This window comes from Portunus trituberculatus, chromosome 15 (genome assembly GCF_017591435.1).
Source record: "Portunus trituberculatus isolate SZX2019 chromosome 15, ASM1759143v1, whole genome shotgun sequence".
Taxonomy (NCBI): Eukaryota; Metazoa; Arthropoda; class Malacostraca; order Decapoda; family Portunidae; genus Portunus; species Portunus trituberculatus.
In genome coordinates this window covers 16,258,576-16,283,117 of record NC_059269.1, presented here as the reverse complement: position 1 = coordinate 16,283,117, position 24,542 = coordinate 16,258,576, and the positions used below count along the sequence as shown (strand labels likewise).

The 24,542-nt window shown below is 39.9% G+C and overlaps 1 protein-coding gene and 1 long non-coding RNA gene across 10 annotated transcripts in view; both read right to left on the bottom strand.

Moving 5' to 3' along the window:
- Positions 1-24,542, bottom strand: part of LOC123503984 — a 194,741-nt gene that overhangs the window by 61,058 nt on the left and 109,141 nt on the right. Inside the window, exons 1-2 of one of the 9 annotated variants that reach the window (XM_045254176.1) lie at positions 22,255-22,363; positions 21,818-22,108 (exon numbers count right to left, since the gene is read on the bottom strand). The exons of the other annotated variants lie outside the window; for them this stretch is intronic. The gene's annotated coding sequence lies outside the window, so the exon portion shown is untranslated. Of the gene's footprint in view, positions 1-21,817; positions 22,109-22,254; positions 22,364-24,542 lie in introns of those variants that run through there. 9 annotated transcript variants of the gene reach the window in all.
- On the bottom strand, positions 6,416-23,210 carry LOC123503985. Its single transcript, XR_006674669.1, has 3 exons — positions 23,031-23,210; positions 9,153-9,407; positions 6,416-8,806 (listed from the first exon to the last, which is right to left on the bottom strand). It is a non-coding gene; the product is annotated as an uncharacterized LOC123503985 (long non-coding RNA).

Below are 24,542 nucleotides of genomic sequence, written 5' to 3'. Positions count from 1 at the left end.
AAGAAGACATTTAATTCTTCTTGCTTGAGACACACCCCGTGATGGTGACGGAGCTGCACTCAAGGTACTACAGCCAGTCACGACCCGCGTGCACTAACACAGACAACAGTAGCAGAGTCACGGTCCACGAAGATGAGCACGTGGCTGCCAACCCGCCAGTCCGGAGAGACGCGTGTCGCATGCCATGCAACGTGACAGTGCACGCCGCTGTCGTTTCCTGAGAAGGCTGCGCAACACTACATGTCACGTCACGGAAAGCAATGGGTTGATAAGAATTCCTTCAGTGTGTGATGCCTACCTTGCATGATCAAGTCAACAGAGTAGTCAATACGATCTTATAATTTTCTACACTGTTGTTCGTTATTATTATATTTTAGCTCTGTGAGTGAATGCAAGGAACCGATCATCGCTTGTGACGTCATAAGAACACCACATATAAAACCGCAACGAAGTTACAGAACCACTACGTGTAGTGTTTGGTTTCACATGCCACATTGTCAAAAAAATACGTTAGTTTTGCGCAAACAGTTCGGTGTGGCCTCCACACAACCTATGCATTACGCAGCTACGGTTTGGTTGTTGCACTACACAAATTCTTTACTGAAGGTCATGGATGAAGATGAGCAACAAAATAAGATACACTGCCTTTTAACATGCTATCAAAATAGAAGTGAAGTAGTCGTGACCTCCACTGAGTAAACAACATCCCAAAGAGAGAGAGAACGTGACGAGAACCGACCGAGCCACAAAAAAGGGGCACGCATGATGAAATGTTTGCCTTCACTCCAGCCCAACAATGGAGTTACAATGTTGCATGTTGACAGTCATCCCGCAGAAAACAAAGCACAGTAAACAATATTCCTATTCAAAAGGACAGCTACTGGTAGAGCCTGCCACGTGGAACACACCCAGAGTAGTAACACTGGAGGAAGACAATCGTGTTTCGCCCAACATGCACATCCCCCGTCATTATCTGTAACACACCTAATACCACCGTGTACTAAATCATACGTTTCACTGAGTGGCTTTCAGGGTTTTTTGAAGATTTAGTGCAAACTCCTTTAGAGACGAGAGGATGAAATGAGGGAAGTGGCAGACGCGGGCAAGACATGACTGGCTGACCACAAAGGCAGCGACAGACACAGCGGCAACTTTGAAGGATTCGCCGCGAGCACCATGACCACCACTCTGGCTAGACAAACACACACACACGTACACATACCACATTCTCCCAAACAAATTAGCCTTATCAACCACAGCCAATTATTACGATTTTCTGCGTCACTAGGGTTTTATAACTATGCAGAGCCGCCTCTAAGTTGTATTCTCTGTATGAGGAGACCAACGCAGCATTCTATAATCGTGGAGTGGACTGAAGTGGTCGTTCTATGGAGGCAGTAATGACGTATTCAATATTAACCCCTTCAGTACCAGGACGTGTTTTTCCTATCCATTCTGCTTACTATTTGGTGATTTTATACAGCTTCAGAAACCCATGTGTGGGATTAAAACAGTGAAGACTCTGACCAATAATCTTCTGACCTCCATAGACCCTTTCTAATGCAAATAAAATCGTCTAATCACGCCCCAAAAACAAGGTAAAAATGCGTCTCAGTATTGAAGGGGTTAAGCGAATGACGCCCAACATTCCTTCTGTCACTATTTCATTTGACTCATTCCACGTCTTGTTATCTTATTCTGTGCTACCCATACCTCTTTTTCCATTTATTTCCTGGTATGTGGTTTCTTCTCCATAGCCTCGGTCTTTTCCGCCTAGTCATTCTCATTCTCATTCATATCATCTTCCAAAACAATCTATCTCATACTTCTCTTATTTATTTCTATATCTATTCTTCTTCATTACGTGTTTAACATCTTTTCTACTTAATTCTTTTAACTATGTTGTTTACTATTTTTCGCCACTATTCTCTATCTTTGATTCCTAATTCTTACTTTCTTTAATCAAACTAAACAGCGTCAGAAAGTTTTTGCAAGACTTACTGCAGACTCGGAGCCTTTTGACCGAATTTCTTATCTCAGTGTGGTCTCAAGTTATGCAATGAAGACGCAGACTATCACGAACATCACTTATGTAAGCTGTGGAGCGTATTGGTACAAGGGCAAAAGCACATCCTTCGAGACACCACAAGTGACCACTAGCCACTGCGAGGCGTGTCCGTCTTAAAGCCACGACGCTTTTTTGTAGCCAAGTCAGATATTATCACGTCACTAATGTGTGCTACCAGCGATTGGAGATACCAAGGGATTAATTTTGCGCACTTATTTATCCCAGCCAACTTTGCGAAAACAACCTTCAGAACACAATTACGCAATCTGAAGCAGTTTAAACTTACCAAGGGCACTAAATTGTATAATAGATTATAATTATAAAGCATTTTATCTGTCGCCCTTCATAATACCTGGCTACCGTCAGCAGCCTTCCTCACACCCGGAACACCGCTCAGCTTCAAATAAGTAAATAAAATGGATGGTGATGAAGAAACTTGAAGCCTGTTCCTGATAACCTAGAAATTTCAACATAGGAGTAAAGAGAGGAGAATGAAGTTACAAAAGGAGAGTAGATACAAACTAATACGAGACACACCATAAATAAATATACAGTAAACAAAATGTGTGTAGAACTGATCATAATGCAAGACGAGAGGACTTCAGTACACACACACGCCATTGATGGTGTATTACTCTGAACGATTAAACTGACAGACAAAGGAGAAATGTTAAATCAGTGAGTTTTCTAGAGATACGAGTGAGTTTGGCAAGCGAGGACGTGTGCCAGGGAGGATGTTACTGCGGAGAGTGTCGAGAGGTAAGGACTGAAGCAGAAGTGAAAAAAAAAAAGATATGGAAAGGAAAAATGCATAATACTTTGTGACTTTAGTTTTGGCGTTATATTTCGACTGTACGGAGAAACAGTGGCGTGAGGTAAGAACTGAAGATGTGAAAAAAAAAAAAATCTGGAAAAGACAAACACATAAAATACTTTGTAACTACTTTCAGCGTTTTATTTCACCTACCAGTAACTTAGGCTCTAGAAGTCGCTCTTGTGATAATTTAACAACGACAATATAAACAAAATACGAAAACACCTTTGAGAACACGACCAATCATCTCAGTTTCCCTCGGGTATATTTGGGAGAGCACAAACTGTTTTAAGAATGCGGGTTTGGTAGTGAGAGAAGAATGTGGCGAAGAATCAGTCAAAGAAGGTATCTGGGAAATGTTGTACTGGTGTTAATTACGGAAAATGGCGAGGAAGAGTTTAAGAGCATGAAATGATAAGAACTACGGAGGGAAAATGCTAAAAGAAAGGTAAAAAAAAAAAAAAGGAGATGAAAAGAAGTATAAAATGATAAGTGAAGAGAAAGAAAACATACCGAAACAAAAGTAGAGGAATAAGGAAGTAGAACATAAAACAAAACAAAAAAAAGAGTTGTAGTGAGGAAAGGTAGACAATAGTGAAGAAAATAGTGATTAGTACATGGAGAGAGAGAGAGAGAGAGAGAGAGAGAGAGAGAGAGAGAGAGAGAGAGAGAGAGAGAATAACAGTAGCTGGAGGAGGAATGGAAGGAAAATATATAAACAAGAAGCGGGGGAACATCCTTGAGCTTTCCAGAAGCAAGTGATAGGAGAGGCAGGTCATGTGGGAGATTACTTTGAAAACTTTGGGAAAATAATAAACCATCATTATGTAAAGGTGAACAGGAGACGTGGAAGGCAAAAGAACAAGACGTGCCAGTGGTGGTGGTGGTGGTGGTGGTGGTGGTGGTGGTGGTGGTGGTGGTGGTGGTGGTGGTGGTGGTGGTGGTGGTGGTGGTGGTGGTGCCCCTTACCAAGAAAAAAAAAAAGGAATGATATTGCTGTAAGTATAAATGTTCTGTCTCTGTTATTCATAAAGCCACTGTTTCTTCTGCTGCTGGGAAATGGAGTTACTGTGAAAAAATACTATAATAATAATAATAATAATAATAATAATAATAATAATAATAATAATAATAATAATAATGTTGGAGGAGAAGGTGAAAAGAAACACAGGTGCAGGGAGGTGAGTTTATTCCCGACTAGTTTCACTGCATGCTTCTTCAGGGGAATAATAATAACAATAATACCACCACCACCACCACCACCACCACCACCACCACCACCACCACCACCACCACCACCACCATCACCACCACCACCACCACCACCACCACCACCAACAACAAAAAACAACAACAACAACAACAACAACAACAAGAAAAAGAAGAAGAAGAAGAATGAATGAATGAATAACACCACCAATAACCACAACACAAACTGCAGTAAAACTAAAAATGCACTCCACTGTTTGCAAACCCATTACTATTCTAGCTTGAAATTGAAGTTATAAAATAGAAAAGTAAGTAAAAAGAAAGAAAATACACAGTTGAATATATCCATGAGTGTTCCAGCAACCTCTATTAGTCATTTGTATTACCCATTAGATTACTTCTGGTGGTGGTGAGTCCTGGAACCCCCATTGAAACTCTTATTTTACTCTTAATCCTTTTATCTATCAATATCAGTAAGTTTATTCATTACTCATAACTTATTCTATTCCTATTCATCAAATTTATTACAAGTATTCATGCCCCATTTATCTATTACCAGTACTCTTATTTTCATCCTTTTTATCTATCATCTATTACTAATACTATTTCTAATCAATCTCTTTTGCAACAAGTAGTCTTACCAATTTAACTTTATTTTTCTTCCTTCTATTTCAATTATTTCTTTCCTCTATTACCTCTTCACCTTGTCCATCCTTGATCTTCCTATTCACTACTGGAAGCTTTCTTGTCCCTATCCCGGGCGTCTAACACTGACAGGTGGGCGTGGAGTGGAGTGCTAATCAAGTCTTAATCAACGCTGTCGTAATGTTCTAATCACCTGTCAGTAAGCAATAAGTAGGTCTCCTTGTGTTATCTTCACCTCTCAATAATAAGTTCGATCCAGTTTTTCTTTCTCCTTTATATTTCGTGTTGTTATTAAGAATTACGTTACACCTTAAAGGACAACGTAATTATTTTGTATATCTCTTTTTTGTATGTTATTATTTGATTATGTGGAGAGAGAGAGAGAGAGAGAGAGAGAGAGAGAGAGAGAGAGACATCTATTTTGTGAAAGCGGCCCTTGTTTACCTGGCGGGCGAGGAGCAGCGGGCAGTGAAAGGTTGTTGCTGAGAACACTACCGCTGTATAGAGGCGGAGGGTGGGTGGTGGTGGTGGTGGTGGTGCGGCTGGCTGGAGCACTGTGTGGACTCCGCCCTTTCCTCCTATCCTCTGTTTTTCCTTGCCTCTCTCTCTCTCTCTCTCTCTCTCTCTCTCTCTCTCTCTCTCTCTCTCTCTCTCTCTCTCTCTCTCAGCCACCCACACACTCCATCCTCTACACTCAGATTATCTCATAACTGGCATACGCACTACTTACACTCAGCGTCTCTTCCCTTCCTCTCTCCTCCCCTGAACCGGAGTTTTTCTTACCCTTAACTTCTTCCCTCCCCGCAGTTGTCAGGCACCACCCGCACCTCGCCACCACGCAGTGACAGGAGGGCACCGCTGGCATCCTCACTTTCCGCGCCACCACGGGCCTTCCTTTCTCGCCTCGCCTCGTCCCTGACTTACACTATTCTTGCGTCTCCCGCCAGGCGTTAACACATGGCTGTCAGCTACAACAGATAATGGTAATGTGTGACAACTAGAGAATGTTAATGAGAAATGCCACACAATGTAGTTCGTATTCTAAGTGAAGTGGAAATGAACACCACCTCCTGCCCTTCACTCCCCTTAGAGACGTGAAGGTGGAGGGTGGAAGAAAAATTATATGATTTGAAAAATACGACTAGACAGGGCAGGATGGATGAGGTTGTGAAGGAGAGGAGAAGGCAGCACCATCTCCATATTTCAGATCGGTTACACGTATTTTTATTTTTTTTTTCACTTACATCCGAACTTGTCCCAGTGAAGAAGAAACCCCATTACTAACACACGCAATGCTCACACTTCAGTCCCAGCACGAAGCCAGCGGTGCCAAGGTTCCGCCCTCCGTATCAAGGCACATGTTCTTCAAATATACAACAGAGATATGGTATGCTATTCGCTTCTCGTTTATTTTTCCTCCATAACCACAACCTGCGCGCAATGTCAAGACCATTAAGGGCGTTTTGCAAAGCTCCAAGGTAATAGTTTTGTTTTCCTTAACTTTTGGTTGGCCAGCAATGCACTATAATGAAATAAAAATGACTACAATTTGTGTTTCTCTCTCTCTCTCTCTCTCTCTCTCTCTCTGTGTGTGTGTGTGTGTGTGTGTGTGTGTGTGTGTGTGTGTTCTTCATTAGTAAATGTAATAACAAAGTTACTGTTGGTTGTTTTCTGTTTATTAATTTCTTCAACACAAGACACGCCCTCTCCACAGGAAAAATAGTCATTTCACCAATTTCATAACTACATCGTTACTCATTATCAGAAAATTCCTTCTTTACTGACAATTATTTATTTATTTATTTTCTATTAACCTCCAGCAGGGAACAAGACGAGTAGGATACCTCATAGGGGGGCAAGAAGCGCCAACACGTGTGCTGAAGGGGAGCAAAACTGCCAGAGGGGAGCATGTTTACCAAGTAGCTATAAACAGCCAAGTTACATGGTGAATAACTGCTATATATCTCACTTTTACTACTGGCTCATATGCTGCATCATTTAAATCGCAAATTTCATACATGTTTCCAACTTTATAACTACAGCATCATTTAGTTCAAGAAATGATTGATACCAAGAAACAGGCGAGTATGTGCTGAGCGAAGGCAAGCTAGCTGGGGAGCGGAAGACAGCGAAGGAATGCTGCCTTGGGTTCACCAGGGAAAAAATATCGTACAGTACACCACAACTTCACTGCTGTCGCCCTGCTTCTTCACTCTTTACTGCCACTTTGTCGACAACCATCACCCCATATTTGTCGCTAGTAACTTTTTTTACCCGATCTGAGAAACTTGACAGCTATTTCTAGTGAGACACGCGGTGAAAGCTTTGATACCTCTGAGGCCACGCGGGGAGGCTGGCTGGCTGGCTGGCGTCACCCTTGTTTATCACCAACTTCATTACCGAGTCTTTTTAAAATGATGACCACTCAGAAGTGAACGAAAAGCAAACCACATAAGCAGAACATTTTATGGACGATCAACATTTGCTTTCACAATATTAGTGCTTGAGATGGTAGCAATTTCCTCATCAACAAACGTTAAGTGGCATGAAAAATTTTCCTACTGATAATGAACGCCAGTTTGCGGAAGTCTCTCCTGAAATCTCACACCAAAGGGAGCTTTTACAGTGATATAAAGTAGGTCATGTAACCGGTGTGTGTGTGTGTGTGTGTGTGTGTGTGTGTGTGTGTGTGTGTGTGTGTGTGTACGCTAACCTGACTTATGAGTAACGACAGGTTTTCATGGGTGCCAACATACCAATCAGCAGCTACTCTGAACTGCTATTATGACAGAACTAGACACAAAGGGTTACGCAACACATCACTAACGGAATGGTGATCTATGTTTCCTCCTCGGTCGCTTAACAATCAGGGAGCATCATTGTCCTTTAGTCAGGCGCTGTACGGTATTCGCTGCAGGACACACACATCTCTCCTAAACCCGGATCCAGACATATATGTATTCGTGTAGTTTTTGAATGTTAGGTAATAAAAGTGTTGTTGGTATTGCAGCTGTGAGTGTGAGACAGAACACATCGTATAGGGGTTATGGACAGGAAAAATAGGAACACACGTTGCGAACTTAAATTATTCGCCCGTCACAACACATACAAAAAAGAATGACACGGGATGACACAAAAGAACAGACTGCTGAAAATTTTCAATGTGCTTTCATCCATTTTACTGTGATATTTACCAACAAAACTGTATAGACAGCATTGTTCGTTCATGATGGTTGTTGTATGCACGAATACTTATTGTCCTTTAGCCGATTAAATATAAACTTTTTGGGTTTTAATAATGAACAAGTGTTTCCATAATTCACTGTGTATTGTTCATACGTCAACACATTTTCAACAACTTTGTAAATTTGCTCGAGGATTTGCCACACGAAGGTTCAAGAAAATTATGACACTGATAACGTGACGCTGATTACATGAAAAAAAGAAAAAAAAAGGTATAGGAATGTGGAGAGGTTTTAGACAGGATAATATAAATGTAGAAAAGAGACGTAAGGTTTATTGAATTATAGATTTTCTTTAACTTTGTCTATCTAATTTTAATGTAATATCTAACTAACCAATCTACCTAATATGATACTTTTTTTTAATTATCTGCTAATCCTTTCTATCTTTCAACTGTCAAAAAGTCTTACTCATGATGCTTGGCTATTTACACACCCACTCACGACGCAGCCTGTGCTTACATTCACCAAAAATATCACAAGACGTTAGCAGGAAAGAAGCGTGGGAGTATCTAACGAGGGACGGTAAGTGATCCTTCTCAAAAGATACTAAACGGTGCCGTGTTTTTCTCCTGAGGTTTTTCAAAGGCTTCTTACAATTACTTACGATATTCAACTGCTGCCAGAAACGTAACGGTGAGTTGTATCAATAGTCAAAATCCACCACAATAAACTCTCAGCCATCGTGACGGACCAGAGTGCCTCCTCATATCGCAGCCCACGCCTCGGTCTTGCTGTACCGAGAAGGACAATGACCTCAGCTCTTAGCAACATTTTCCTCCAGATCGTTCTGCCTCACTTCATTTCGCACTCCAGCGCCATATGATCCTGATGTTGTGAAACAGAAAACCAGTCATCAGTCAACTGTAAAGCACGGGCATGTATGTCTTCGTGTCAGTTAAGAAAATAAGCATCACGGTGGTTGTAAGAAGTCTGGTAACCTGCAATCAATTCCACTGTGGTTTGTTTTCTTTGAATCGTAAGTGCTTTGATTTGTTTATGATTTCTCAGCATCCTAGTTTTGCAGGGAGACTATCAGTGTTCAAGAAGACTTACGATTAAAGAAACCTGTAAAATTAAGTGGAAATAAATGAGACTACTCTAATGATTATGTACAACGGCAATAGTTGATATCCGGCACAGAGACAACAAAAATATGTGTGTTGGAACGCACCATAACACGACGCCGACGTGAGTGAGTGCTCCTCTTGACACTAGTGAGATACGGTGTACCTCAGCATCTCTTCGGCCATTACACCGCCCGCTGATGGTGACACATTCCTTCCAAGTTACTCAGCGTATCAAATGACGCATCAGATACGTAAATAACCCACAGTGAGTCCAGCTGTCACCCAGTTGTCAGTTCAGCATTCGAGGGCGGTGGTTTGATGACGGTCACAATAACAAAACAGAAACAAAGAAGAGGATGCTGAGTGGGGAAGGGAAAAGCACGACAGCTATAGAACTTCATGGAGATAAGAGATAATAGATTTCAATGCTGAGATAGATGAGTGTATATGACGCAAAGGAATTATAGTAAGTGACGATGATGATGATGATGATGGTGATGATGATGATGAAAGACAAATCCGGTAGGGTAAATACCTGGGTGAGGAGTCAAGGTCTAGCCAGGGAAACAGGAAAACACAGAAACACACCCACATGTTGTCTTTTCTCTCTCTCAACCTCACGACGAGTAGCACCAAAATGTTCTTCCCATCCTGCCACGTGTACAGAGGCAAGTTAAGCTCTGAAGGATGTTATGAAAGAGATGCTTGCTTCCTCTAATTAGACTGGATTACGTTAGGTCAGTTCAGATTCAAGGTCAGGGAAGTGAGTTCAATTTTGTTCGTTTACGGTTAAAATTTATTAAGCTAAGGAGTAAAAATAAGTTATGAAAGTCAGTTACCTCCTTAATAATGATCACTTAAGAGTAAGTAATCCGTTCGCTGGTGGAGAAGGAACTGGTGCGCAAACTATAATTGTTGGTTAAAGACGCAATGAATAACCACCCATTTCTCGAAGACACAGAAATTTAATGAGTTAAGAAATCCAGTTATCTCTTTAATAATAATAATTTAAGAGAAAATACGTAATCCGTTCGCTGGTGACGAAGAAACTGAAGCGTAAACTATAATGTTCAGTTAAAGACGTAATAAATAACCAATCATTTCTCGAAGACTCAGAAATATGAAGCGTGAGTGAAGAATAATACCAAGAATACGTGGGCACCTTGTTCAGAAATGAAAGAAAAAATGACGTCGATCTTAAGGCTGATTTCTAAAACTGGGAATCCCTTAGGCTGTTGGTTGTTGCCAGGCAGGGGTTAGGGAAGGTCAGCCTCCACAGACCTGAACGCTCCTAACCGGATAACTGAGTTCTTGTTGTAAAGTAAAGAACCTTCTGTACTTTCAACTCTTTAACTACCAGCCATTTTTCTCCTCATAATCACCTTTTTTTTTTTTTTTACTTTGGTACTATCTCAAATATTTCTGTGATTATTACCTTTTTAAACTTTCTTATTAGTCTTCTATAATTCTGTAATCACTAACTTTTCTTATATTTCCGAATTAGTCTTTCAAAAATCTGTATTCATCTTTTGTTACATTTCCGCATTAGTTTTAAATAATTCTTTAATCACCAACTTTCCTAAAACTTTCTTACTGTCTTAAATAATTTTGTAATCACTAACTTTTTTTTATATTTCCGAATTAGTCTTAAAAATCAGTATTAATCTTTTGTTATACTTCCGTACTAGTCTCAAATAAATATGTAATTGCCTTTTCTTACAATCCTGAACTACAGCTTCATATAATTCTGTATTCACAAACTTTTCTTGCATTTCCATATTGTCTTAGAAAAATTCTGTAATCACCAACTTTCTACATTTCCGTACTGTCTTAAAAAAAATCTGTCTTAAAAAAATTGTCTTAAAAAATGTCTTAAAAAATTGTCTTAAATGTCTTAAAAATTGTCTTAAAAAATTGTCTTAAAAAATTGTCTTAAAAAATCTGTCTTAAAAAAAACCGTCTTAAAAATTGTCTTAAAAATTGTCTTAAAAAAATTCTGTAATCACCAACTTTCCTACATTTCCGTACTACTGTCTCAAATAATACTGTGTCCCAGAAAAGACAAAATGAACCTCCCATTCTCTCTTTGCTTTTTATGTGCGTTCATGCAAACACCCTTTACAGCGCTCTTCCAAATAACAAAGGAAGACCACAGCAATAAAGGAGTTAAGTGCGACACACGGTTCTTTTTTTTTTTTTTTAGTTTTGAGCTTAAAAAAAAAAAAAAAAACCCTGTGATAGTAAAACATGAGTGAAAGAAATTGTGACAGTAAAACATGAACAATATTCCTGCTGTGCGTTAAGTGCGGAAAAGTTTTTGGTGTTTGAAGTAATAAAAGAATGAAATTGTATAAGATATTAACAGAAAATTCATATATACTCAGCGATTTATGCAAGAAAATTTAATGTACTTTGGATAAACTTTAAATAAATGAGTTTCGTGTCCAACAATGAGTGAATAAAATAAGACAACAAAAATAAAGAATAAATAGATAAAGATGAATAAATAAATACATCAAGAAAAACAAACAGAAAAACGAACCAAACCACCAAGAAACGTACAAAAAACAATAAATAAACACACAAACACACCCTAACCATTAGAAATCATTACAATTTACACCCCACATAAAATTAAGAAGCAGATGTGTTACGTAACATTACACATACACTGCAACCCTCGAAAATACGTAAACCAACACAGAGAAACACACAAACAAAATCCAATGACACACTTTGCCCTCAACAACCACACATACATCACGACAGGCTGAGGTGAATTCATAATGGCTAAGTATGGGTATTATTGGACGGTGGTGGTGGTGGTGGTGGTCGTGGTGGTGGTGATGTACAATACTAAGAGGAGGAACACGACACAGAGGCCACGATGACTTGCGCAGGGCAGCCTCGTGTGTGGGTGTGCGAGGGTCTGGGTGTGGGCGGCCAAGCATCTCAGCCTCCAGGCGTGAGAGAGAGAGAGAGAGAGAGAGAGAGAGAGAGAGAGAGAGAGAGAGAGAGAGAGAGAGAGAGTATTTCACACCCTCTCATCTATTATGTAATCTTCCCTGATACACAATACTAAGTTCCCTGTCCTTTATCAAAACAACGTAACACTTCCTGCGTCTTTTTTCACCTAGAGAGATAGTTCCTCAAGTGGCCGTGATCGATTTAACCCCTTGAATATTGGGACATATTTTTACCTTGCGATTTGTGTACCATTTGACCATCTTACTGACATTAGGAAAAATCTATGGAGGTCAGAAGATTAATGACCACAGTCTTCACTATTTCAATCCCCAACGTGAATTTCTGAAGCTGTATAAAATCACCAAAAATAGTAAGCAGAATGAATATGGAAACGCATCATGGTACTGAAGGGGTTAAGTGCTCCAGGTGTCCTATGTTGTTTGTCAATATCAGTATCAGTAATCATTTATCACGTATAGATATTCTGATCACTAGGTCCGCTTAAACATCCTGGTGATATCAACCCAGTGGAATTTATTTATCTATTTCATGACAAGGAGAGGTTACAAGTCCACTACCTACAAACAGCTGGTCAAGAGTCTTCGCTTTGACTGTTGTGTTCTGGGTCAAGTGAAGCTCCTGAGAATAACACCGACCTTACAATAATAAACCAGCAATGAGCAGTGCCATGTTGCCCGTGCCTGTGTCATTAGGTGCTGCATTCTTATAGCAGTGGTTGCACGTGGGGAAGGTGAGTATAGGATGAGTTTAGTGGAAGTGAATGAATAAATAAATAAAATGATGGTGAATACATACATACACGTGACACAGTAGTAGTAGTAGTAGTAGTAGTAGTAGTAGTAGTAGTAGTAGTAGTAGTAGTAGTAGTAGTAGTAGTAGTAGTAGTAGTAATAATAATAATAATAATAATAATAATAATAATAATAATAATAATAATGATGATGATGATGATGATGATGATGATGATGATGATGATGATGATGATGATGATGATGATGATGATGATAATAATAACAACAATAATAATACTGAAGAAGAAGAAAAAAGGAAGAAGAAATAATAATAATAATAATAATAATAATAATAATGATAATATTAATAATAATAATAACAATAATAATAATGATAATAATAATAACAATAATAATAATAATAACAATAATAATACTAAAGAAGAAGAAGAAGAAGAAGAAGAAAGAATGATAGCAACAATGCTAAGAATAATTACTTACTTATAAAGAATGCAACACTCTTATAAAGACAAAATAAGCTTTGGACCTTTTTTTTCAATGCAGCTTAAAATAAAATAAAAGAAGTAGGTCACCAGCATGAAGGCTAGGAGGATGACAGCGGCAGCAGCAGGAGCAGTGTAAATGCAAGCCGCGCCTGTCACCACCATGGCAGCTTGACGTGGCGCAGTAGGGCAAGCGGGCAAGCGGGTAGGCGGGCAGGCGGGCAGGGGGGCACTGGCCAAAACTGAGAGGATGGCACGTTTATCCGTCAATATGAAACGTGCATCACCACCTTCCTCAAACAACATTTCCATACGGTCACGGTACTTGGATGAGCATGAATGTTTGCTCCAGTGTTTGACTAGCACATTATTTCCCCTGCCTGGCTTCACTCGTGTTAACTAACCCCTTCAGTACCATGGCGTGTTTTTCATATTTTACTGCTTACTATTTGGCGATCTTATACAGCTTCAGAAAATTATGTGGGGGTTAAAATAGTTTAAGACTCCAGCCATTAATCTTCTTATCTCCACAGACCCTAATATAAATCAAATTTTCTCATCATAGTTACTCAAAACTCTTAGTAAAAATGCGTCCCAGTACTGAAGAGGTTAATATCATCAATCAAGGTTTTTTTATTTCCATTTTTATTTTTATTTTATTTATTTTCTTTTTTAAGGCAGCCTGTATACCTACTATCAGCATTTCCATATGGCTTGGGTCCTTGGATGCCCATGGGTATTTGTGCCAGTGTTCGACTAGCGCACTGTTTCCCCTGCCTGTCGTCACTCGTGTTAATATCGCCAGTGGATCAACAGACTTGGTATATACCTATCTTCAACATCTCCATATGGCCAGGGCACTTGGATACGCTTTTATCCTACATTTAATTAGAGCACGGTTTCTCGTGCTTGTCGTCACTGTTGTTAATATCATCATTGAATCAAGGGACTTTCTGGGTCAGCCTATATACCTATTTTCCTTCAGGCCGAACCTCGAAGTCCCGGCTGCAGTGCATCAGGAGTGAAGGGGCGGGACCCATGTACACCCACTAAAGGTGCACTGCCGGCGCCGACCAAGAGAGCGGAGCAGTCAGATTAAGGGAGGAAGCTCGTAGCATCCCACCACTACATGTCCAGCTTCTCTCTACCTCGTCATCATCTTGAAGAACCAACTCCATCTTGATTAAAGCTTACCTAACGAGCTCCGGCAACACACGCCAGCACCTCCAAGGCATAGCGGCAGAATAAAGTCATCACATTTCCAGCCATTCCAGTGACAGGGCCTTGTTAACACCGGGCGCTGTCCCTCTGCTTCCCAAAGCCAGATTATAGAGTCTTCCTCTTGACCCCAATATCGAGAAGACACAGGCAACGCAGAGAGACGGAAGAGGAATGGAGGGAGGGAGGAGGGGGCGCGGGTAGGCTGGTGCGCGGCGCTCCTCCCCAAACAGCTGCTTTAATGATCACTCGTTACATATTCCTCTACTCGTTCACTCATTACTCTACATAACTTACACCTCTAAATTCACCACTATCTATCAGTTGTGTGTGTGTGTGTGTGTGTGTGTGTGTGTGTGTGTGTGTGTGTGTGTGTGTGTGTGTGTGTGTGTGTGTGTGTGTGTGTGTGTGTAGGGAGGGTAAGGACGGGAGTTGGAATGTTCAAATGGCGGCATCAGCATGTTATTGAGGGTATAAGGGTATCTACCTTTGCACCTGTGATGGTAATGCCGGTGGTTGCCATACACGGCTGACGTCACCACGCGGGAGGCTGGAGGACAAGGGGCGGGGCAGGGCGGGGCGGCACGGGCGGGGCATACGTAATGTCACACAGCTCCAGGAGGGAAGTGGATTCACTTTATAGGATTTCAATCCATTTAATATTTCCACTGTTCCAATTCAGCTTTCTATAATCGATGCACCATTATCAAACTTATGCAAACTGGCAATTCCTGTACTAATCCACTTTATAAAATCTCCATCTGTTTAAAACTCCAATCCAGGTTCCTATAATCGATATGCTATTCTCAAACTCAAACTAGTGGTTATTCCGGCACTTACAAGCCAGCCAGTCGAACATAAACACATACATTTGATACATTACAACCTGCACACACTAATTTCTCCTCGTATACAATTCCCCTCATGAACATTTCTCCCACAAATCACATCAGGTTAGGTGTAGATTTACCCCTTCACTACTGAGACTCATTTTTACCTTGAGATTTGTGTACCAATAGACCATTTCATTGACATTAAGAAGGGTGCATGGAGGTCACAAGCTTAATGGCCACAGTCTTCACTATTTCAAACCCCCTACATGAGTTTCTGAAGCTCTAGAAAATCACCAAGTAGTAGCCAGTATGGAAACGCGTCATGGTTCTCAAGGATTTCAGGGGTTACAACACGATAAACATTAGGTGAGGTGTAATTTTCATGAGGGAATCTATCTTACAAGCATTCCAGAATAGAGATAATACAAATAGTGGTCATTACGTCAGCATCAACACGGGACATCCCACAGCCGCCTTTGTCTTGTCACCAGGTAGTCTTTCTCCTTAGATAAATGATTTTGTTAAGACCTTTTCCCTCATCCCTATTTCTTTCTCTCCCTATACAATCTGGTTATCTTCGTTACAGGTTCTCTATTGTCTAACTACTACTATTTCTTTACAAATGTCTGAGAGAGAGAGAGAGAGAGAGAGAGAGAGAGAGAGAGAGAGAGAGAGAGAGAGAGAGAGAGAGAGAGAGAGAGAGAGAGAGAGAGAGATAATTCCCAATTTTTACCCAGCTTAAACATTGAAAGTGACTATAAAAAAATTAATAAAACATCTCCAGGTAATTAGTAGCTGTGAACAGAGAACATCCTGGGGGAGAACAAGAACAAATCTGAAGCAAACAATCGGAAGGTTACATAAGACAAAAACAATGCAAGGGGTCCGAGTGAAGACTATGCAATAAATAGAGTTTTGAAGTGCACTGATAAGGAAGGTCCGCTCTATTAAGCATCTTAGGGACTTGAGGAGGTGACGGCCGTTACATCTTGCAACGTGCCGATTGTCACGTTCAGGTAATTAATATCATTCGCATATTTATTCTACTCGTCTTCCTTGGTGGGTGCGAGATGGCTCAACTTGGTGGTGATGGTGGTAGTAGTAGTAGTAGTAGTAGTAGTAGTAGTAGTAGTAGTAGTAGTAGTAGTAGTAGTAGTGGTGGTAGTAGTGGTAGTGGTAGTGGCAGTGGTAGTAGTAGTGGTAGTAGTAGTAGTAGTAGTAGTAGTAAACAAAAATGGAGATTGTAAGGAAGGATGATGAAAACGATAAAAAAAAAAAACAATACAATACTAATACCAACAAAAGCAACAACAAAACTATTAATAGCAAAACAAAGCTAAATAACAATAGAATAATCAAACTAACACTTCTAAGTCAAATTACAGTCTTACACTAAGCAGCTTAAGAACACCACACGCTGCTCATCACACTATTACTGCCAATGGTCATGCGATTGCTGCTTGTTAAACCTTGAAGCGTCTAGGTGTCACTTTGTATTCACCGCTGCCTTCTGACCACCATTCACCGACCATATCCTCGTCCATACCTCCGCGGTATTGTTCCTTGATATGATAATTGTGATGAGTATTATGTTTTAGTTTTTATTCATGTTACTGTCGCATATTTGGTATCTATCTCCCTGCAATGTGGACCTGTGCTGCTGGTTTTATATCTGGTTTCAAGGCATTTATTCCTTTTTGGCTAAATCTCTCGGATCTGCAGGGGAACTGGGAACTTAGTGAGTTTTTTTTTTTTTCTCGTTTAATGTTGCCCTTGATCAGCTTTTCCCACTTACATAAAAAAGTCTATACATGTTTTAATAGCTAATTGATGCGTCTAGTCTAGTCTACACTATATGAATTTGCCTTTTCCACCAATGACTCTTGTACAGCTTCCTTCATCTTACTAGTTCATGTTTCAGTTTGTTTTCTAATCAGTGACACACGAGTTATCAAAACTTTCCTTCATCAATCAACTTCTCCAGTTCCCCTTCCCATTTACCCATGAAATTGTCGAAGACCTCACAAACTTTTCCATAAACCTCTCGTCATTATACCAATTTTCTTTAATTTTCTTACAGTCGATGACTTTGATGACTTTAATTTTCTCTTATTCATCGATACGGATTTATTGTTCTCTCTCTCTCTCTCTCTCTCTCTCTCTCTCTCACGCACACACACAAAACATTCAGTAATTTTGGTGCTTTACATGAATAAAACATTACTTTTATTAATCGGGATGACAGAAATCCAGGAAAGAAATGAATATTCAAGAGGGTACACAGATAGATGCATAATGGCACTGATCAAGAGACTGATGAATGGGTAAACACATATACAGACATAGATAGATAGATATACGTATAGGTAGATACATAAACAAATAGGTATGTGTATAGATAAATAAATATTGATGAATATATAAAAGGAGAAATATAAATAATAAATAAATATATACAAAGCTAAAAATATAAATTACGAATGTCAGACATAATGTGAGAGGAAATTTTGTGTGAGAGAGAGAGAGAGAGAGAGAGAGAGAGAGAGAGAGAGAGAGAGAGAGAGAGAGAGAGAGAGGAAGCAAGTAAAACCCGAGATGAAGGGTGACGTCACGCGGTCCGCCAAGGCCATGGTGGTGGGGTGGCCTTGGGGTGCCGCCGGGGGTTGGCCTCCGTCACCCCCGGCACCACGTGGCTCCCAGCGCTGGTGTTGCTTAGAATAAAGATGATTGTTACGCAGCTTTGACAATGAACTGTTGGCACCAAGGATGGGATAAAATAATACCAAAGATAATAATAACAACAATAATAATAATAATAATAATAATAATAATAATAATAATAATAGTAAAGCACATATCTCTAATATAAATCCAACCTCATTCGAGAGATAGGAATTCAGAATCCATACCACATTTTAGTAATCCAAACTCATTTAAGAACAATACACGCAATTACATGTACGGATACAAATCATGCTTATACTATCAAAAGTCATGAAATCCTAAATATTACAGGAATATGGTAGACTGATAAATACTAAAGGTGTCAAGATGAAGAGGTAGTGACTTTCCCCTCCAGAGCCTGACCTTCCTTATTTTTGCTGCCCATCTTATGCAGCAGGACAGAAATGCTCCACACCGCGCTCTGGCGATTCATGGTGGTTGTTCCTATCCCATTAACTGTAAACCCTCCCCCGTGTGCCGCATGTGCAGGATGAAGATTAAAGTTACTTGGTGTGAGGTTGATCTTCATATTTTCCTTGATTCCTTCCCTGATGGATATTTTTATATACCTTTTCCATCACTAATTTTTGTACTAGTGACTTGAACAGTTCCTTAGCAAGACGCTACATTCCTAATTTCTTTCCTTGTGAATCCTATTTTCCTTTCATTTCTTCCCTGTTGGATCTTTTATATATATCCATCACTATTTTTTCTACTAGTGACTTAAACAGTTCCAAAGCAAGACACTACATTCCTAATTTCTTCTTTCTTTGCGATTCTTATTTTTCCTTAACTCCTATCCTGCTGGATCCTTTTTATATACTTCTCCCATCACTATTTTTTGTATTAGTCATCTAAGCAGTTCCATAGCAAGGCACTACATTCCTAATCCCTTCCTTCTTCGTGTCTAAGCAAATACATTTCTTTCCACCGGCCTGAATATCTACAAAAGCATACCCTAGCTATAAAATAGGTTGAAAGAAGATAACAGGAGTTTTAATTTCTTTTGCTACAGATAATCGCATAAACCCAACGATGAGAAGACTGTCACGACACATCCAGGGATAAGTAGCTGCTAACGTCGAGAATTTCATTATACAACCAAGATTACATCCAGCTCCAGATGAAAAGAATATATCGTGAGGAAAAAAATGAAGACGCCTCACGACATACTAGCTGCCAAATTCTGTGCATGTCTTGACGTTCATTGACACACAGAGCAGCGTGTGTGGACTGATTGGTAGGGGCATGGAGGTCACTGTGTGTGTGTGTGTGTGTGTGTGTGTGTGTGTGTGTGTGTGTGTGTGTGTGTGTGTGTGTGTGTGTGAGAGAGAGAGAGAGAGAGAGAGAGAGAGAGAGAGAGAGAGAGAGAGAGAGAGAGAGAGAGAGAGAGAGAGAGAGAGAGAGAGACTACGCACGCCTACTTCTAAAACCTCCACGACAGCGAAAAGTTGAAGAAATTTTTGAAGTTGTATAACCTAATAAGAAAAAATACATAGTGGTTACAAAATAGTAGTAGTAGTAGTAGTAGTAGTAGTAGTAGTAGTAGTAGTAGTAGTAGTAGTAGTAGTAGTAGTAGTAGTAGTAGTAGTGGTGGTGATTCGATAACCTTCAACAATAGAGCACACAAATTATTAGATGCTGGGTGTTTTCGTGGAGTCTTGAGAAGAGTGCAGTTTCTTACATTACTAAAATCATCTTTCCTCTGAGTTCATTATCTCTCTCCTTCCGGTAATCCTCATCAACAGATTCTCTTTATCCACTTCTCCTAATCTCTTTACGGCTTTAGACATCATGATCTCTCTCTCTCTCTCTCTCTCTCTCTCTCTCTCAAGCTTCTCCTCAAAGAACTTCCTCCTCTCTCAAGAACAGTTTCATTCTCACCTCAAAGAACTTCCTCATAGCCAGAACAGTTTTGAGAGAGAGAGAGAGAGAGAGAGAGAGAGAGAGAGAGAGAGAGAGAGAGAGAGAGAGAGAGAGAGAGAGAGAGAGAGAGAGAGAGAAATTGTGTTATGATGCTTCAGAAATTTGTCCTGTATCATATCTTCTCCCTTCGTTATTTTCAGGAAAGGCAGATTCAAAGTTATGCATATATTCCACGAGCAGAAAACATTGCTGAGAAATTGACACGCCAACTTTTACCCGGTGTCTTATTCCGAATCTCCGTCAAATGGTGGTTTAGATATATGCAAGTTCCTGACTGAGGCTTACATATTTTTCCCAACCTCGAGCATGACTAGTCACTTATGGATGCAATAACTTGAGGTAACATTAGCAGCTTCAGATTCCTATTACTAATGGCTTCAAATATTTTCAATTATTTTTACTGGATAATTTTTCGTATACAAATTGGGGGAAAGTTATGCAATTATTAACATATGAACTGTGGCATCGGGCTACTTAATAATAAAATAATAAATATGGAGACCTACAAGATTGAAAAAGTTATTTTGACACAGATATCAGTTCCATGTTCAAGATTAATGCAGTAATCAGCAACACCACTCAAGCTTTCCGTGACGAGCCTCGCATTAAAAATCATAACTTCCTCAAACAGACAAGCAAAAAATTAAATGTCTTCCAATTTGATTGAAAAGACTTACAGCAAGCAAGCAAGTCACCGACACACCACAGACACCAAGGCAGAAAGTGTTAGTGTATACGATAGCAATCATATATTAAATGTAATCAATCCTATGAAGATCTCTCGGTATTCACGACTATGAGTTAAAAGAAAACAAATTATTTACGTTAAAGATGGATATTTCAATCACAATGCTTTTGACAAGAATTACGACAAACCTGCTTCCCTTTCCTTATTTACATCCAGTAGCCTCAGGGAAGATACTTCACCACCGTAATGTGAGAAGCCTGTATCAGTCAGCTATGTCATCTGTATCCACTCAATGTGTGTGTGTGTGTGTGTGTGTGTGTGTGTGTGTGTGTGTGTGTGTGTGTGTGTGTGTGTGTGTGTGTGTGTGTGTGTGTGTGTGTCAGATGGACCATGACAACGTGTTTGATAATAATCATGTTTACCCTTACATTGGTATTATAGTTATCGTCATATTCGTCTCTCTCTCATTTGTATGAAATATTAATGCACCTGTCTCCTATCTTCATTATCAATTAAATCCCCTTTCGCTTATCAAAAGATGACAGTTTTCACTTTATATATATATATATATATATATATATATATATATATATATATATATATATATATATATATGATATAGTAAAATGTATTGAATTATTGGAACGATAACTTCCCTTGCGTCAGTGCAGCCCGTCACACTGCCACGTGTCGTGTTTGCTGTCCCATGGGGATCTCTATTAACAGTGTTATTTCAAGAAATACTGCAGATTGAATTACCGTGAAAATTATTGAAAATTAGTGTAACATCAAACACGTGACAAGCAGTCTACACCTTCATGCCTCAACTGCATTATGCTGTTACCACCGCTCAAGACAATCCCTTTGGTCTGTGCGAGTCTCACCTCCATCCTGTCATCACATTTGGGAAAAGAAATCCACATATTTGCATAATAAATAAAATTATCAAGATAAAAAATACTTAGGAAAAATAAAAAATAAACTTTCTTTATCGAGCAGTAGTGTTAAAAATAGCAGCAGTACATTGCATGTGAAGAACCATCACTTGAGTGAGACTAAGCAAACAGGCAGCCAGGTAGACTGGACATTAGGTTAATTAAACTGACTGATAAATACAAAGATGAATGCAACAATACATCACTGATATTGTCAACATACCTGTTCGTTCGTTCCCTCTGGCGCTGACTGATGACAAGTCTATATCTTTGCTTTCTTCATCAGTTTGGTTTTCCTTTCCATACAATCTCAAATTGAGGGAAAATCAGGTCTCTCCTTCACAATCGCCACAGGCTTCCCGGCACCAGCAACCCTCACCGGCAGCGTCACCACGCAGCCGTCTAACGGATGCCTCAGCGGGAAGGGGCAGACAAGCGGGTACCTCACAGGTCATATGAGTTTGATGGATTACACATGCATGAGACGTCCCGGTTTAAAGTTACCGCTAAATAGCTGAACACAACCGTGAGAGTAAAATCAGAGAGACCGACCTATTCAGTCATGTAAAAAAAAAATAGTATGCATATATCTATCAGCACCACCGCTGCTCTCGTGGTGCTGAGCGGGTGCTTCCTGACAACACACCGTCACTGTGTTACCTCACGCCTTCCTCAGTGAAATATACAGGCTCACTGGTCCGAAAGACAGCATGTCAACACAACCTCTCGAGGGTTGAAGTGAACAGCACCCAACCTTTCACCATCCTCAGTGCACACTAACTCATGATTGGCCAGACGTGGTAGGTGGTGCCCTGGTACTAACTGCCAAACGTACGATACACATACCTTTCATGTAAAACGCGTGACGTCAACCAAAACAAAACTGAACTGAATATATAACTAACAGATCTGAATATAGAGCCATTCCTGGGTAAACATCCTAAGCATTAAACTATTTCACTCCATATTTAAAGATTTCCACCCTCCGTAACAGCCTGAGTGGGACGCAGGGTCGCGGAGAAAAGCAATGATGATATTTACATGCAGGTCGTGAAGCCTCTCGCGTGTTTATATCCAGGATGCATTCACGACGAATACATTACCATCACCAACACATCACCATCGCTACGTTTATAGATAGAAGTGCAAGTGGTAGTCAGCTTCGGACTTTGATATGTGCGAATATATATATATATTTTTTTCAAGATAAGAATTCTAATGTTATTTTACTAATTTCCAAATCCACGATAAAGGCGTGATCTTGTCACTCTACACTGCACTGGTGTAATGGCAACGTGTGTTCAAATACACATGAAATCCAGATAAGACAAATTCATGTGGTCAATTCTAAACTACAAGCTTGTGCCTTGTCATGAATAAGTTCTTGGGCGCCCTTCATTTGCCCTCAGAAATATCACCTCACCACTCACACTCACCTAGCCTTGCTCATCACTGCCCTGACTCAGATGCTGACTGCTGACCTTCCAATTTGAACGGAACCACCTGTGTGTGAACAACAACAAACACCACACCTGACCAGCCTGACACACTGCATACCTCAGGGAACAACCAAACAAAAACCGAAGCATCGAACTATCCCCCGTAGTGCTCGAGTCTTAGGTAAGAGAGAGAGAGAGAGAGAGAGAGAGAGAGAGAGAGAGATTTTTCCTTTCTTTTCAGAGCAGCATGTCATGATGTGTAAAATACGTTAATTTGGCACTATGAATTCAACCAATTGTAAGGAATTTCTCTCTCTCTCTCTCTCTCTCTCTCTCTCTCTCTCTCTCTCTCTCTCTCTCTCTCTCTCTCTCTCTCTCTCTCTCTCTGTAATAATATCACTAATACTATCAATAACAGCAATACATTTCTTTTTCATAAGAGGTGCAATGAAACTAGAAAAGAAATGGGGAAAAACAATTACTATTTTTCAAGTTCGTAATAATTATATCTGAGGTGAAGGGACTTTGCTGTTTGAAGTCTACGGTCTCCTCTCAAAGCTTTCGATGGAGGCTGTGTGTGTGTGTGTGTGTGTGTGTGTGTGTGTGTGTGTGTGTGTGTGTGTGTGTGTGTGTGTGTGTGTGTGTGAAAGGCTTTTAGGGCCCATGATGCCCGGCACGTTCTCTTAAGCTAATGGACATCATGTACGTGACTTTTATAAAGCAATCCTGACACACAATACTGAAGAGCGGGCGTGGACAGGACTTGAATGAGGCAGTACAGAATATACAAAAATGTGTCAGAGGTACATGCGTATACACATCAATATATGTACGTATGCATGTATCTAATTATCGACAGGTAAGTATATGGCCAAGTCTATCCGTCAATAAAAGTCTTTCTGTTTACTTTTACAAAATCCAAACCAAAGGAAATGATAGCGAAAAGTTTTGGTACCGTGACATGAAAACACCCAGTATTCCGGTGCCCAGGTATCCGTTAGGCTTCCCTGTACACACCTGCCCACCTGCCTCATACATGACTCAACATCGCCCTGAATAGCATCTGGGCTGAGAGGGAAGCCTGCTGTACATTGTAAGGCGTGGTAATGTAACAAGTTGTAGCCGCTCTGAGGTGTGGCGTCTTGACCGGCTGACGCTTCCACCATACCTTACCTCCACTGTGTTTTGTAAGACATTTAATCAGTAACTTCCGCTTTTCTTTCTTATTTATAGTTTTTAATACATACATAAAAACATCGTGATCATATAAATCAGACAGAAAGTTTACCGACAGAGCTGTAAATGAGCGGAATAGATTTTGTAGTAATGTGTTAAGTGCACAGACATTAGAGCGTATGAAGAGGAATTCACCAGTGGATAATGGCTGCAGATGTTTTTTATTTTTATTTTTATTTAGACATCTTAATGGTGTTTGAATGAAAATAAAATGTTTTACTGAAAATTGTGTGTAGGAATAATAGAGCGTTGAAGTGTTTCAAGTGCATATGA